Source organism: Dasypus novemcinctus, chromosome 12, assembly GCF_030445035.2.
Source record: "Dasypus novemcinctus isolate mDasNov1 chromosome 12, mDasNov1.1.hap2, whole genome shotgun sequence".
NCBI classification, from domain to species: Eukaryota; Metazoa; Chordata; class Mammalia; order Cingulata; family Dasypodidae; genus Dasypus; species Dasypus novemcinctus.
The window spans coordinates 44,391,381-44,405,867 of NC_080684.1; positions in this window are offsets into that span (position 1 = coordinate 44,391,381).

The window sequence follows — 14,487 nt, forward strand, 5'->3', positions numbered from 1 at the left end:
AAAGCTGTTATCCTTGCAGTAAAACCTTACTTACATTGGTTAGTTCTTTAGAAATTTACCATACTTCCCTCTAGAAATATGGTAGTAATTTCTATTCCTACCAGTGGTATGAGAGTACTGACTTACTTGACCCCTTCAATTTTCTGTTTTTGCAAGTTAAATTGGAGCTATTTTTTACCTCATCAGTCTTTGCTTAAAGCCCAGTGAAGTCCAGACTTCACAATAGATTTACCAAACACCTCATTTGGTCTAACCCAAAGGACTGGGGAATCAAGCTGAGAACTCCATGCTTCAAGAAAATGCAACCTAATTCTGTTTCTCTACAAGATCCCAAGCTCCTGGCATAGGTTTCTCTCAGCTTTTAAAGGTACAGAGAACTATGGTATTTAGTGGCTGAAGAATGCAGCTTGCCTTGACTGAATCTACCTTTGTCATTATTATTATTTTTTTAAATTATTTTTATTTCTCTCCCCTTTACCGCCACCCCCCCTCCCCCGTTGTCTGCTCTCTGTATTAATTCGCTGTGTGTTCTTCTGTGACTGCTTCTATCCTTATCAGCGGCACCGGGAATATGTGTCTCATTTTGTTGCGTCATCTTGTTGTGTCAGCTCTCTGTGTGTGTGGCACCATTCTTGGGCAGGCTGCACTTTTTTCGCGCTGGGCGGCTTACAGGGCGCACTCCTTGCGCGTGGGGCTCCCCTACATGGAGACACCCCTGCATGGCAGGGCACTCCTTGTGCGCATCAGCACTGCGCATGGGCCAGCTCCACATGGGTCAAGGAGGCCCGGGGTTTGAACCACAGACTTCCCATGCGGTAGGCGGATGCCTTATCTGTTGGGCCAAGTCTGCTTCCCTGTCATTATTTTTTAAATTTAATTCTTAACAATACCACTTGTTAGGAAACTTTAGCAAATACTTTAATTCAAGTTCAAATGTCAGAATAGGAGAAGAGATTGCATAACCCCACATATCATAGCTATTCAAAAGTACCAGTCTACAAATAACTTCCTCATTCTTTGATTTGGGAAGGTGTTTTAATTGCTTCATCAGCAAAATCGGAGAACATGCACAGTATTTCACTATGGTTAGAAATTTTTAGAGTGTCATTATGTAATAATATTTTCAAACATACATATACAGGTACTGAACTTTCTTAGCTAAATGTGAAGTACATACTTAGAGGTTTTCCTCATTATGTCATTTCCAAAGCAGATTAGTTTTAGAAATTTAGCAAAGTATAAAAAATTAATAATCTTGAAGATCAACAAAAACATTGCTTCTGGAAATTTGATTGACTGTAGAACATTACTGAATGAGTTTAACAATATGAAAGATATGAAGGATTCTAAATGCTCTTCAGGTAGAAATACAAACTGTCTCAATTTAGTTAAGATGGATATTAAATTTGGATGGAAGTCAGGTGTGACACATTGAGAAACCAAGACAATAATGCATGAGAAAGAGAGTTTATCACTTACAGGTCCCGGGGGGAGAGGGTTGCCATGAGGGGTTGATGGGGAAATCAGTCAACTTGGGTGGCTCAGTCAGCAGATGAGGAGCACACAAGCAGAGCAAGAGGGACCTGTGGGCTTGAGCCATTATTGTGGTTCTGGGGTGGAGATTAGTGGATGTCCTGCAGGAGTCAAGGATTGGCTAATTTAAAGCAAAGGTAAAGGGCTGGGAGCCCAAGAGTGATAGATATAGTTAGCTTATCATTTGTAACCAGCAGTGGCTTTGGGTGGTGACTGTTGATGTAGGTTTGAGCTCTGAGGGAGTTTATACCTCAGGATTGGAAAGCTGTTCATGATCTAGGCCAAAAGTTGGTATTAGGGCAAGGGGCTTAGCCAAAGTTAGATGTATGCTGAGGCAGCTCACAAAAAGTTTTGATAGTTATGAGACCAATTAATGCCCACATCATTCTTAATTGCTTCATATTGCACACATGGACCTGTGCATGTGCGCGCGCGCACACACACACACACACACACTAAAATGGAGAATGATCAGGAAAACATTGGGATAGTATTGGTTTGGAAGCCACCTACTTTCCAATCCAGACTATGAGCTTCTGCAAGGGTAGGCATGGATTTTGTTTTGGGGTTTGATAGTTCTGCACAGGGATTCAATTTTAAGTTATAACTGGCAGTCTTTTCCTTTGGCTTCTTACTGTGAATAAAACCTTACTTATGACATTCCTTTTGACTTTTCTCCTGTCTTCTTTTTTGTTGTTTATCATGTGAACGCAGATTAACTGGTGTCAGGAGCCCCAACATATGATAAAGCTGAATGTAGACAAATTCTGGCTTGGTTCTGGGACATGGTAGGGAGCACAGGGGTGGTTCTCAATGGGGGTGATCTCACCGCCAAAAGAGTGAAAGTTTATGTATAAAGCACAGATATATCTGTAGTATTACAATTTCATGAGGGTTTTGATTAGGAAAAAATATCTGTTGGGTTCTTTGGTTGGGAGGTCAATAATGGAAAACAAGTTTGAGAAATACTAACTTAGAGGAATAACTAGTTCTTAACAAGGCACTCAGTGTCTTGGAATGACTAAATTTAAGAATCTCCCTTCTTAAAAAAGGAATAGCCATCTTTATGGGATGTCCCCAATGATCCTGCTTTGGAGTGGGGGGTAGGATATGGACTGAGGTTTTCTCAATTTCTTTTCTAATCACATATTTCTATGATTCCTAGTGCAGAGAACAGCACAGGATGAAGGTTTGAATAAAAAATGATAGTCCGCCTACATTTGTGAAAACTTGAATTGCTTCATTATGATAACCAAAAGGGTGGAGAAAGGTGTCCAAAATCAACAACATTCAGTAAATCCAGCACCTGACCACAGATATGCAAGCAAATCCACCCGAGACTAGTACTGTTCAGGAACCCAGCTGAAAATGCAAACCCATGGAATTGTAAGGTAAATAAATGGTATTTCAGCCACTAAGTTTTGGGGTGTTTTCTTTTTACACAGAAATGGCTGACTGGTAGAGGAACTCAATTGCATTAACAGGTGTGGACAAGGACCCAAAACAAACAAACAAAAACCTGTGCAGGAAAATATTATGAAAAAACAGATGTCATCTGTCTTCACATGGTAAAGATGAAGTTATTATTTAACACTCAGGCCACTAGCTTTATTTAAACATTGACTTGGGTCACACCCAAGAACCAAGCTTTCCATGAAATCTCCTTCCCAGACCTATTTTCATAGAAAGGACCTCCCTCCCAAGGTCAGCGAGTCAGCCATGTGGGAAGGCACTACTTAAGTGCCTACTCTTTTCTCCTTCTAGTCTTTGAGGACTCACAGTATTCTCTCTGTTCCTGGCAGGAAGAGTTCTTACCTGATGGTGTCCCTGATTACTGTCAGTGGAGGCGGCTCTGCACCTGAGTGATTATAGTGCTGACATAACTTTAAGGGTGTGTATACATCTCTTTCTACTGGGAATCAAAAGGATCCTTTCTAACTCTGCTGGAGAAATAGCTACAATCATCTCATGGTAGCACAGGCACCCCATGGCCCCCAGCTCTGGGATAGGGCATGCACTCCATCGAATCGCCAGTGTTCACCTAAATTCCTCAACAGGGCAGTCAGCCCAGCAAAATAGTTTTAACTTCTTTTTGCTATTCTCTCTTTTAATGAATGTTTACATGGTAGCCCAACATACAAAAGAGAGAAAAGTGGAGTTGCTGTGTTATGTGGGAGAAGAAGCCCATAGTCTTTTCCCTACTTGCCCCTCTCCCTACCATCTGGGTGATTCCTGAGCAGACCCTTTGGAACTACTGGGAATTTGAGGAGTGGTTTGAACACCACTGTCTTTAAACCTCCCTGGTTCTCAGCTTTCTCTGGAAAAGGATAATGTTCAACTACGTGACTGCTCAAGATGCCTCCAACTCGAACATTTCATATGATTGCTTTCCTCTAATAGTAACATTTATTTGGCACTTACTGTATGCTAGGCACATTATCCACAGATATTACCTCAGATAATGTAACCACTGTCTGTCAGGAGACACCAAAAGCGATGTCAGCCCACTCCAATGCTGGTGTCAGGGTCTTCAGCAAAAGCATGACTCACGCCAGCTCTAATGGAAAAACGTTTTACTCCCATAGAGAAGAAAGGGAGCAAGGCCAGCCTCACTAGTGGCCTCAATTCTCCACAGACAGGGCATCTCAATCTGTGGCTGATGCAGGGAGATGTTTTATGTACAGTACACCTGTCTTGTGTTTGTGTGCTGTCGTGGAGGAATCCCACTCCCTCTCCACCAGGGACAATACACCACCAGGGTGTGACCTGGATATCGTTAAACATGCCCACAAGAGTCAGTCTGTCTGCAGTGAGTGTTTACATACACTTAGGACAGTAGAGGAAGGAATATCCTGGCAGTCCCCTAGAGGATTGTGTTTTATTCTGTGAAACTAACATCTCTGGTCCTAAGGGATTTATTTGGGGGTCCCCGGGAAAGGTGGCAGGCCATGCTAGGATTGACTCCTACCACAATAACATAATTATCCTGCAGAATAGATATATTTTCCCCATTTTACTGATGAGGAAACTGAAGGTCAAAGAAGTTAAGAAGTAACTAGGTAGCAAAGCTGTTGTGTGAGCCTAGGTCTTTGTGACTCCAAAGATAATGCCCTTTCCACAGGACCATACAACTTCTGTTGAAGCAAACAATTTAGGTGAAGGGTCCCTGGGAAGCCCTCTTTGATTCCTTCCAGAGGTTTTTTTTTTTTTTTTTGCAGCAGCAGCTTTGACCCTTGGATACTCCTTTAGGTGTCCTTTTACTCCCTTAATTCACACTAATATTGCTCTGCAGTTAGTCCATCTTAAGAGAGTTCAAATGCAAATGTTTTAACTTAGTATGATTTTTTATGATCAGTTACCTTTTATGATATATACTGAACATCATAAGTGGTCTTTATACAGTCTACTAGAATGGACTATATTATGGAAATAGACAGCATTATTACCTACCAAACAAAAAATATAGCTTCTAGAATGCTCCTCTTTGTGGATGGGCAGCAATTATAGACTAAAACCCTGTTTGTTTTGCTTTAAGCCACCAGATGCAATTTGGAAATGTGATTGCATGTTCTCTATCATAATGGTTTCCCAAGGATCCTTTTCCTTATTTCTTTCTTATTCATAAAAGTATCCGTGTAGTTTTTATGTCTGGTTATGTTGATTAAACAAAGCCTGGACATTAATACTCTCAGTCAGTAAGAAAGAAAGTCTATGTTTTACTTGCAAATTGATGTGATGACTATACAAGGAGGCAACACAATCCCACCATGACATGAGGCCCTTTAAATCTCATTCTTTTAAGAACTGTCCTTTACAATTTTGCTATATTCTGCTTCTCTTTTATTCTGCTACTTTCCAATAAATGCTTCATTTTGCTCTACCTCATTACTGTCTGTGTTAACTGAGCCTTGTACTAATGACATCAATTTAATTTTTCCAATTAAAAAATGTCAAAAGATTAAGAGTTCAAGTACTCAGTAGTTACATTCCTTTCATAATTCTTTCATTTAAGAGGCAATATTTTAGTCACCCCAAGATGAAAGTAGTGTATATGTTCCATCTTCCTCAACCCTCTTTTCCATTATTTCAGTGAGGATGGTCTCATTTCTATCAAGGTTTAAGTAGCAGCTCTGATAGTGGAATTGCTAGAGGTTCTTCTAAGAAAAGGTTCATGTGTAATGAGAGACTTTTACTCTCCTTGCTTCCCTCTTTGTTAAATGATAGGAGGACAGTTTTCTTGGATATCCACAGCATTGTTATTTTCAAGAAAAGCATAAAAATTGAGTTTCTCAAAAACACTATGCATTGATTCATGAAACATAAAACAAGCCAATTATGAACTTCTTTGTAAAAGTAAGCCACTTAAATTTTGCTTTTTCATACTTATAGGAAAAATAAGTGGTTTAATCAAATGACATCTTCAGACCTCTTTTTATTGCTTTTAAAAACATATTTAATCAAGTGATATCTCATAGGCCATATGAGATTAAGAAATGGACTGAATCTAATTCCAGAGCTCCATCCATCTACCCTGAAGATCAAGGCACATTCTTTGATATAAAATATATATACACACACACACACACAAATACTCTTTCTCAAAAACAAAAATAAAAAACGAAAACAAAAAACCTAATGTAGTGCAGTAGTTTCCTGATAGGCCCATTATATAATTTTTGGTTCTATATTACAAATTTAACCTTTTAAATCCTTGTATACACATAAACCCTATAACTGATCATATTCAGTAAGTCTGTGATTTTTCATAAATGAGAGATTTCTGTAACTTCAAACAGGAGAAACCTAAATAGACTCACACTATGGCATTTTATAACCAAACTCTTGAATGCCAAACAGAATTCTGAAAGCCACAAGAAAGAAGCAACATGTCATATACTAGGGACCCTCAATAAGATTAAATGGTGATATTTCATTGGAAACCAAGGAAGCAAGAAGGCAATTGGGATGACATATTTAAAGTGCTGAAAGGAGGCAGCAGACTTGGCCCAATGGTTAGGGTGTCTGTCTACCACATGGGAGGTCCGCCGTTCAAACCCCAGGGCCTCCTTGACCCGTGTGGAGCTGGTCCATGTGCAGTGCTGATGTGTGCAAGGAGTGCCCTGCCACACAGGGGTGTCTCCCTCATAGGGGAGCCCCATGCACAAGGAGTTCACCCCGTAAGGAGAGCCGCCCAGTGTGAAAGAAAGTGCAGCCTGCCCAGGAATGGCACTGCACACATGGAGAGCTGACACACAAGATGACACAACAAAAAGAAACACAGATTCCAGTGGCGCTGACAACAACAGAAGCGGACAAAGAAGATGCAGCAAACAGACACAGAGAACAGATAACTGGAGTGGGGGGGAGGGGAGAGAAATAAATAAAAATAAATCTTTGAAAAAATGTTTAAAAAAAAATAAAGTGCTGAAAGGGAAAAAAAAAAAACAAAACTGCCAACCAAGAATCTATAGCTGGCAAAGCTGTCTTTTAAAAATGAGGAAGAGATAAAGACATTCAAAGATAGAGGCCAAGGGAATTGGTTACCACTAGACCTTCCCTGCCAGAGGAGATAAAGAGATTTCTGCAGGTTGAAAGGAAAGACAATTAGATCAAAGCCACATGATGAAATAACCATCTCCAATAAAGGTAATGACAGAGGTAAATATAAATACCAGTACTATTGTATTTTTTTAACACCACTTTTTATTGCCTACAAGGTCTAAAAGGCAAATGCATGAAATGTAATGATATATACATTGTTTTTGGACTCACAATGTATAAACATGTAGTTTGTGAAAAGAACTTTATAAAGGTGGATGGACAGAGGAGTATAAGAAACTAGTTGAGATGGTATGAAAGCAAATATATTTAGGATGTTACATTTAAGCCCAATGGTAATTACAAAGAAAATATTGAAGAATATGCAGGTTCATAGGGACAGAAATTGAAGTATAGATTACCAGGGGTGGGGGGCAGTAATAATGGGGAGTTAATGCAAAAAGGGGTTAGGGTTTCTGTTTGGGAAGATGGGAACATTTTAGTTTAGGGTACTGTAACATAGTGACCGTGATTGATCCTACTGCATGGTATGCTTGGAAATGGTTAAAATGGGGAATTTTACGTTGTATATATGTACTTACAATTAAAAAAGACTATGACTATTAAAGGCAATATATGATCTTGGGCAGGATCTAACAAAGGAGGAGAGAGGTTCAAGAATACTTTATTGGGCCCCTTCTTCCAAGTGGTGATGCCCTCTGTGCTCTCACATCTGCCATAAGAACTTGTTGTAGGGTGCTGCCATCTTTCTTGTGACAGACATTGTGTTGACCAAGAACATATGTGAACAGCTGCATTGCTGTGGAAGTGGTAGCACTGGAGAAAGGGCAGGAGCATCTCACAGTAAAAATTATAGGATGCCATCAATACAGTGATTAAAAAAACCTCCCCAGAGATTCAGTGAAATTAAGGACAAATCCCACTTGCTTAGAAGTCTTGAGGGCAGTAGAGACTGGAGAAGGACTTCACAAATACTGAATCAAAGAAAAAGAAAAAGAAAAATATGAGGACAAGAATCAGACAAAGATGAGCTGAGAAAATCTGATCAATTAAACATAATCTAGAATAAGTTGGACAAAATATTAAAGAAGAGACTTAACAACAAATCCAATCAACAACAAAACCCTAGACAAAAGTGAGAAACTGAGCTTCAGAATAAATCATCAAGATAATCAGATGCCTAGATAGCAGCAAAACAAACACAAAAACAAAAACAAAACCTAATAGTAATTACAAGCCATACTAAGAAACAGGAAGATATAGTTCAGAGAAGGGAACAAATTAAAACTTCAGAGGAGACACAGTATTTGGAGTGACTAATCAAATAATTTTAAACAAATCTCTTAAATCAATTCAAGGAGACGAAGGAAAATATGCATAAAGAGATAAAGGATATTGAGAAGACACTGGGTGAGCATAAAGAAGAATTTTAAAGTATTAACAGTATCATATTGGAAATTATGGGGATGAGAAGCACAATAGTAGAGATTAAAAATTTACTAGAGGCATACAACAGCAGATTTGAACAGGCAGAAGAAAGAATCAGTGAACTAGAAGACTGGGCAATCAAAATCATACAGCCATGGGGAGCGGACTTGGCCCAATGGTTAAGGCATCTGTCTACCACATGGGAGATTCACAGTTCAAACCCTGGCCTCCTTGACCCATGTGGAGCTGGCCCACTTGCAGTGCTGATGAGCGCAAGGAGTGCTGTGCCATGCAGGGGTGTCCCGGCATATGGGAGCCCCACGTGCAAGGAGTGAGCCCCATAAGGAGAGCTGCCCAGCATGAAAGAAAGTGCAGCCTGCCCAGGAATGATGCTGCACACACGGAGAGTTGACACAACAAGATGACGCAACAAAAAGAAACACAGATTCCTGTGCCGCTGACAACAACAGAAGCAGACAAAGAAAAACACAGAGCAAATAGACACAGAGAACAGACAACTGGGTGGGTGGGGGGGTGGGAAGGGGAGAGAAATAAAATAAAATAAAGTAAAATAAAATAACATAAAATAAAACACAAAATTGTTAAAAAAAATCATACAGCCAGAAGAAAAGACAGAGAAAAGAATAGAAATAATTGAGCAATGTTTCAGAGATTTGAGTGACAGCACAAAATGCACAAACATAAGCAACTTAGGTGTCCCAGTAGGAGAAGAGAAGGAACAGGGGGCAGAGAGAATATTTAAGGAAATAATGGCCCAAAATAGCCCAACTCTCATAAAAGAAATAAATATACATGTCAAAGAAGCACAACATATTCCAAACCAAATAGATTCAAACAGACCTACTCCAAGACACATACTAATGAGAATGTCAATGCCAAAGATAGAGAATCCTGAAAGCAGCAAGAGAAAAACTTCCAGCCCCAAATTCTTTATCCATCAAAATTGTCCTTCAAAAATGAGATTGAGTTTAAAATGTTCACAGATAAACAGAAACTGAGAGAGTTTGTCATCAAAAGACTTGTCCTTCAAGAATTACTAAAGGTAGTTCTGCAGATTGAAAGGAAAAGACAGGTGACAGTGGCTTAGAGTAGTGTGAAGAAATGAGAATTAACAGTATGAGTAACTAAAAAGGTAAATGCAAAACTCAATTGTACTATATCTTCAGTATATAACTCTACTCTTTAATTCCTATAAGAGTCAGAATACAACTGAACAAAAAAAAAAAAGGCATATTTCCTGATAGTGGACATGCATGGACCATTGGAATATTATTCAGCCATGAAAGAAATGAAGTCCTGATGCATGTGACAACACACATGAACACTGAGGACATTAGGACATTATGCTGAGTGAAATACACCAGATACAAAAGGACAAATATTTTATAATCTCACTGATAGGAACTAATTATGATAAGAAAACGCCTAGGGTTAGAATCTAGAATATAGGTTATCATGGGATAGACTGGAGTTAGAGAATGGGGAGTTGATGCTTAATTTGTACAGAATTTCTATTTAGGTTGATTGTAAAGGTCTAGAAATTGATGGTGGTGGCATATTATTGTGATTATATATATATATATATATATCTGAATTATATAGGTGAATGTGGAAAAGGGAAAACTTCAGGTCATAAATATCACTAGAATAAAAATTAAATGATAAAACAAAGGACTGTTTAGTACAGTGAACCATAGTGTAGATGATGGACTATAGTTAATAGTACATGTGTAAAAATGCTCTTTCACAAATTAAAACAAATTACAACACTAATACAAGATGTTAATAATAGGGTGGCATTTGAGGAAAAATATGCCTAATCTAAACTATGGATGATAGTTTATACTGCTATTTTAATAACCATTCTTCAATTGTTAGAAAGGTAACTACTGCTAAAAAATAGTGTAATTACAATAGAGTGCTATCAATTGTAAAACATGTTCCACACTAATGCAACATGTTGGTGGTGGAGTGTTATATGGAAATTCTTTATTTTATGCATGATTTTCCATAAACCCACAACTTCTCTAATAAAAACATTTAAAAATGACATTATTGGGACATATGAAAAAAAAGGAATGTAGACTATAAGCTTTATATCAATGTGTTAAATTTCTTGAATTTGATAATTGTAGTTATGGTATATACATAAGCGACTGTAGGAAATATACATGGCAGTATTAAGTGTGCAAGGAGCGCAATGTATACAACCTACACTCAAGTGTTCAGAAAATGGATTTATAAATGATAAATGATAGATAGACTAATAGACTGATGGATAGATAGAATGATATGGCAAATGTGGCAAAATGTTAAAATTAGTGGATTTGGTATCTGGGAGAGGGTAGGAGTATGTGAAATTCTCTCTATGGGGTGTATATGACTTTTGTGGTAAGTACTCTTTAGCTTGTTAAAAGTGTACATTCCTGGGACTTACCAATGAAATTACTCAGGAACCTGTATTTTTCACAATTGTCCAGATGATTCTGAGGCCCTTGGTTGAGAACCACACTTTGAGAAACACTGTCAAGGGTATAATTTATAACCTCAAGGATGGAGTTTTAATTTTGTCTTGGGACTCTGGTTTACTCTGGAATGTAGCCTTTGGTTAAATTACAAAGTGGGTGCTGTGATTCCAGGCCCTGAGCATCAAAGCTCTGAGTCTCCCTCTTTATTTGAGCCTTAATCATGTAGCTAGGATTCTGGTTCTCATTCATATCTTCTCTGAGTAGGTAAAAGAGGATTGGAATCCAGAATACACAAAGAATTTCTACAAATAGATAGAAGCATAGACAAAAATATGATAGAGAAAAGGACAAAGAATATGAACAGGCAATTTATGGAAGAGAAAACACAATGTTGAGTAAACAGTTATAGTAGTCTGGGAAATAAAAATAATAAAAGAATGATAAATCATTTTTCACCTATCAAATTAGAATGCATTTTTAAAGTTTGATATTATCTAGTGTTGGGAAGGACTACTAGGGAATCTTGTACTCATATATATTCACAGGAGAATGTAAACTGGTCAGGTTAGTTTAGAAGGAAATGTTATACTCTCTATTAAATATGCTCATATCCTATAATGCTAAAAATGTAATTTCACTTCTCAGAGCTCACTTTAGAAACACTGGAAGATAAAGTAAACACATTCAAGAATGATTTTAAAATAGAAAAAATGGAAACCTCCTATATGTCCATAAACAAGGAGTGCCTAAATACACTGTGGTATGATCTTAGAAAATAATATGCAACAATTGAAAAAATGAGGTAGAATCTATGTGAACTAACTTGGGTAGATTTCCAAGATTTATTGTTAAGTGAAAAACCTGCTATTCATTGTGGTGATTTGTCTTCAAGGCGACACCATTAATGCATTCCTTCACATGATATTTTCCCATTAAAGGTTGTCTTTTTCTACCTTACTCTTGAATCTGGGTTGACCTTATTGCTTTGCTTAACTGAAACATTGTGGCAGAAGTGATTCTGGGACTTATGAGCTAAGTCATGAGTAGCTTTGCTGCTTCTTCTTGGAACATGTTCTTGCAACTCTTGCCTTACTATGTAAAAAGTTCAAATGCCCTGAGAATGTCATGTGTGGAGATAGAGATGCCAGCCATTCTGGACATCCTTCCCCAGGCAACAGACATGTGAGTGAAGTTACCCTTTGGACATTACATTCCTAGCAGATGCTGTGTGGAGACATATGGTTCCAGTCAAGCCTTTTCAGCCATCCCTAGTCCTTTTTTTTTTAAAGATTTATTTTATTTATTTATTGCCTTCCCCTTCCCACTTGCTTACTGTCTGCTCTGTGTCCATTCACTGCAAGTTCTTCTGTGTCTGCTTGTCTCCCTTTGTTGGGTCATCTTGCTGCGCCAGCTCTCTGTGGGCACAAGTGGTCAGCTCACCATGTGTGCAGGCCATCAGTTCTCCATGAGTTCGGGCCAGCTTGCCTTTGTCCCCAGGGCTCCTATATGGTAGACGGGAGCCCAATCGGTGAGCCACATCTGCTTCCCCCATCCCTAGTCTTTTGAGCCACTGCAGCTGAGGCCCCAGACATTGTGGAACAGAGATAAGCTATTATGTGTTATGTGTCAAAAAACATACAAAACAATACCAGATTTTCCTGTGGAGATGTATCTATTTCTATATCTGTATCTCTACTTCTACATATATATGTATATATATTATCTATTTATATAAACACATATCATATAATAATATCATATAACACTAAACTGATAATATTTATGTCTGTGTCAGAGAGGAAATCAAGCAGGATTGGGTTTGGTGGTCCTTAAAATGGCCTTTAACCTTATGTATGTTCAGGGTTCCATCAGGAAAATAGAAATTACTGTGTTGATTCAAGTAGTAGGAAGTTTTTTTTTACTCAGGGAATTAGGTGTGTACAAAAGAGCAGGGTAAAGAAAGATGACACAAGTGTTCAGGTTTGCCACTAACTTCAAGTAGCTAAGGAGTGCAGGAGTTGTAGAAAGGACTTGGGATAGTTCCTCCAGCCTGGAGGCTGCTGCAAAGCCTCCTGTTTGCAGAAGCCCCCACTCTACCTGCCCAGTCTGGTAAACAGGATATCACGGGTCCAGCCTCCCTCTGCCTTCCAAACCTTGACCAAGTTCCCCCGGTTGAAGAAATTCAACCCTGAATCTTACTGGCAAGGAGTTCTTGGAAACGAAATACAGAGAATGTAGGGGCTAGTTCTCAAATGTCAACAGAAGATTAAGAACCTGCTCTGAAAGATTGTGAAACATCAGCTTTCTAAAGTGTATATCATTGAAAGATGTTTGAGCTGATAACCCTTTACAGAAATTTAAATTTTAAGCTTAAGTGCATGGAAAAAAAACAACTACCAATTTTTCAGTTAGCTTTTGTTCTTGCAACTTTTCTTTTTTGACACAAATAGTGATGTGGTAGATTAATAATGTGGCCCCATGATCCCCACCTCCTGGTGTTCACACATTTATGTGATTCCCTCCCCTTGAGGAGGAACCAACAGACCATAGCAAAGGTGATGGATTTACTTGATGTGCATGTGACTGTGTGACTATGTTACATGCAAATGCAGTGCCCCTCTTAGTAGACTCTTTCTCCCTCTTACTGGCTGTGAGGAAGCAAGTGGCCAGGTTGAAGAATCCTTTGTGGCAAAAAAATGGAGCTGGCAGCTTTTCGAAGCTAAGAGTGGCCTCTGGCCAACAACCAGCAAAAAGTGGTAGTTCTTAACCCACAATTGCAAGCAACTGAAAGCTGCCAACAGTCATGTGAGGTGGATCCTTCCAATTGAACCTCCAGATGAGAACCTAGCCCTGGTCGACCCCTCGATTGTAGCCTTGTGATACCCTAAATAGAGGACCAAGCTTTCACTGCATCTGACATCTGTTGTAAAAAGTGAAAGGTAATAAATTAGTCTTAAGCCATTAAGTTTGTGGTACTATTGTTATACAGCAATAGGTAACTTATCAGTGACTTTCTCTACCTCTGGTTGGACCTGTCCCTGTTGTGTACTAGCTTGGGGTGTCCTGTATTTAATTGGACCCCTCTTGTAGTACTAGTCACCAAAATAGGGGCAGAGAGGATGTCAGCCTTAGGTACAGACTAAATAACACATTGGGGTGTGAGAAGAAAAAAGTTAATTTTTGTTTCTTTATTTTAGTTAAAATTATAAGAAGGAAGTTCAGGTTTCAGAATATTCAATATGTTGATTGACACTCACTTGGTTGGGTTCAATGTCATAGAGTCACAAATCTCAAAAGTAAACATTTTCACATTTTTGAGAGCAGAGTGGGTATCCATAAAGAGCAGTGCTCAAGTGGCCACCTACTCTTTTCTTCCTCAGTTTTAGTATGTTGGGACATATAAGAGATTATATGTGCCCATTGTAGTGACTTTATGTATTGTTTTATCTAGCTTAATTAAGATAGTCTTCCCCAATGG